Genomic DNA, 3622 nt, shown 5'->3' on the forward strand with positions numbered 1-3622 from the left:
AGCATTGTCGATAAAATCAACTCCTTATCTTTGTTCAATAAGAGTATGATTGTCAAAGACCTATTATCTCAATTTATTGACACATCTGTCAGTTTCGTTGACTTGAAATGTAACAGACGTTGCTATTCAGTTTATAACATGTTAAAGAACTCAGATGATGGTTTATCGCAACAGATTGTTTTAATTAACAGCAAAATTATGCAAAACTATAAACGTCACAATTGCACTGTTTAAACATGTTAAACAAAAAAGTAAACCTTCTACAATGGTCTCAACCCGGTACGGAATTAGACCCAGCCCGTTGTAGGCTAGAAAATAGTTCTTTGAAATTTTGAAGTGCCCTATTTCAAGTCATTTTTAATGTGACTGGTTACATTTTAAGTGTATTTATTGTAACAGTGTACATTTAGTGTCATTTCTGATGACTTTAAAAGTTGTTTTTTGTGTATTCTGCAGGATCTCATTTCTTGGTGGAAGGATTCGAGAAGTACTACACGCCAGCATACATGACATTTGAAACTTTGATAATTTGACAGTGACTTAACAAATTAAGAAATATTGTGAAATCTAGATGGCTAACATAGGACATTTCGGGCTTCGACTAACTTGTCTAGTGTTGATGTTTAAAGTTATGAAATACAGAATTCTGCTGAGTTTAATAGAAGTCCATAATGAAGCTTTAAATGTGACAGATTTACTATAGATTAAAGAAGGGCGAAAATGGACAAGGCCGTGTCCTAAATAAGAAATATGAAAAATGGGAACTGGTTGATGGATATGGATGAAACTTTGCATCAGTGTTGTGTTTATGAATAGAAATCAGGAAAATAAAGGATAACTGACAGGTTTGAAAAATTTAAATTTTATTTCAAATTTTAAATTTTGACATTTTAAATTGGGACAGATGTTGTTATTGTTGTCTCCCCTTCAAATGTAGATGTCTGCTACTGTGTCAATAAGTGCAGAAGAAGGGTGCAGAGCTTTTGCATGAAGGATTAACCACATTTTATTGAATTAAAACTGTAAAAATGAATTTAAAATTAAAAAATGAAATTTAAATTTTGTTAAAAGCAGTTAATAAATTGATAAATATTATTTTTGCACCCTGTGTTTAGCAATTTACTAGCTCTATAGCTTATTTTTATAAGATTTATATAAAAATGATAATTTTTAGAGAAATGCATCTTAAATTATGGATAAACCATGCATTGCAAGGAATTGGGGAGTGCATGTTTTCAGGCTGGTTACATTGGCAAAAAAGGTGATTGGCAAGCTCATTCCAGAGGTCTTAGGGGCCCAAGAAGCACCGGCCATGGGATTCGAACAAGCACCATAGTAGCCTATTGCTCATATGGACCACACATTATATGCACTGATGTTTCAGCAAAGAGTTGATGCTGCAGTAATCAGATTGTAAATATTCACTAGTGTCTTGTATTTCAATGAAGCAGAACTGACAATTGAACATGACACATGTGATTTACATGTTGGAAATATAGGCATTTTCAGTGTAGTGAATCTTGATGTTTTGCTGTGTTGCAGAATGTATATAATTGCTAATTTATACACACAAAAAATGGTCTAGTCATTAAACAGTGTAGTTTATGGATAATTGGCTCATTTAGAATTATAAAACAGTTGATGTGATTGTTCTTGTTGTTGTAGCAGCTGCTACAGCAGTTAAAATAGGTTAGCTTTATAATGTCGTAACTGCTATTTCCATGCAGGCATGCATTTTAAGCACACAATATTTAAGCCCTCCTGTGTGAATAAGCAAATCAAGCCATTGATTAATTAAGAAATGTTTTTCTTCCTTTTTTTTGATATCAAAATTACAGCACAAATGCCTCTTATAATTTCCTTCGACATGTTTTAGTGTTGCATATTTTTTTCAGACCATGCAGTTACCAAAGCCGGGGTGACCTTACCTTATATACTGGTTAAGATCTATGGAAGAACTCCTTCAGCTCAGTTTGGCAGCAGATTTGTCAGGACAAGATGAGAAGGTAATAACTTATGTCCAGTTTGAAACTTCAGCTATTGACGGCAACAATTCCCAATGCTCGGGCAATATTTGGTAGATATTTTGATGTATATCCAGAGAAAATTTCTCTAATTTTGACTATTTTAAGACTTTTCAATGATTTAAAGTGGGAGACAGTATGTGCAATCATTTTTTAGCCTTATTTGGGTGAGAGTTGGTTAATCTTACTTTGTCAGAAGACATAGCCCATGGGGATATGGTAACCTCTTTGCTAAACTTAAGATTACCTCTGTTTGTCTTTATTGATATCTTAAGCAAACAATTTGTAGGGTATATATCTTGGTACTTTACTTTATTTACCATGCTATATAGGTAAAATCATAATCAGTAAGTTTTATTGCAAAATTGAAAGAAAAAGTTATGAAAAAAGCACATTTAATTGTGATTACTTGTACTTTAACCCAAAATTTCATGCCCTCATTAAAATAAATGGAGTTATTATTACAATTTGTAAGCAATAAGGGCTTATTCTTTCATAAAAATAACTAAATGACATTAGCCGGTAACAGTTAACTTTATTTGAAGAAAATCCATTTACAAAATCAAAAGATATGACAGAATTTGTGATATAAATTTTTGCGTAAAATTCTATTGGCCGAGGCTGATTTTTCGCATGAAGTTTCATATGTAAGAAATTGTACTGCATTAATGTTATTTGTTACAGACATGTCAAACCTATATGATTGTACTTGTATAACAATAAATTACTAGGAAATGAGTATAAATTTTGACTTAACTTAAATTTTGGATTCATTTAGGTCTCAACCCGGTACGGAATTAGACCCAGCCCGTTGTAGGCTAGAAAATAGTTCTTTGAAATTTTGAAGTGCCCTATTTCAAGTCATTTTTAATGTGACTGGTTACATTTTAAGTGTATTTATTGTAACAGTGTACATTTAGTGTCATTTCTGATGACTTTAAAAGTTGTTTTTTGTGTATTCTGCAGGATCTCATTTCTTGGTGGAAGGATTCGAGAAGTACTACACGCCAGCATACATGACATTTGAAACTTTGATAATTTGACAGTGACTTAACAAATTAAGAAATATTGTGAAATCTAGATGGCTAACATAGGACATTTCGGGCTTCGACTAACTTGTCTAGTGTTGATGTTTAAAGTTATGAAATACAGAATTCTGCTGAGTTTAATAGAAGTCCATAATGAAGCTTTAAATGTGACAGATTTACTATAGATTAAAGAAGGGCGAAAATGGACAAGGCCGTGTCCAATGTGTTCCTCTATACATATATACATGTATGATAGTAAAGATAGCTCTGTATACTTTGCTGGATAATGATATACTTGGGTCTTATTGTATTTCTTTCATATTTTTATATTTACATTTTTATATCAACGAGAGCATTGTTAGGCTAACAGAGACATAGTATTACGGCTAACCTAATTTTATGTCCAGAGCGATAAGCCATAGCTATATTTTGTTCAAGCCTGTGGAAATCACCATGAGTTTGTACACAAGCAAATCATTAAAACTATGTTTGAAGAAAGACAGACATTCCAAAATTAAATTACTGTTACTTTATTAGTATGATACTTCAACCAGATTGGTAATAAAGTGT

General features: G+C 32.2%; 1 long non-coding RNA gene across 1 annotated transcript; it reads left to right on the forward strand.

Annotated features, from left to right (window-relative positions):
- The first annotated feature begins 271 nt into the window (after positions 1-271).
- Positions 272-3269, forward strand: LOC132740510 (uncharacterized). The gene is made up of 3 exons (XR_009627170.1): positions 272-845; positions 1896-2006; positions 2991-3269. It is a non-coding gene; the product is annotated as an uncharacterized LOC132740510 (long non-coding RNA).
- The last annotated feature ends 353 nt before the right edge of the window (positions 3270-3622 follow it).

Source organism: Ruditapes philippinarum, unplaced genomic scaffold (genome assembly GCF_026571515.1).
Source record: "Ruditapes philippinarum isolate M1 unplaced genomic scaffold, ASM2657151v2 ctg5616_1_1_1_1, whole genome shotgun sequence".
Taxonomy (NCBI): domain Eukaryota; kingdom Metazoa; phylum Mollusca; class Bivalvia; order Venerida; family Veneridae; genus Ruditapes; species Ruditapes philippinarum.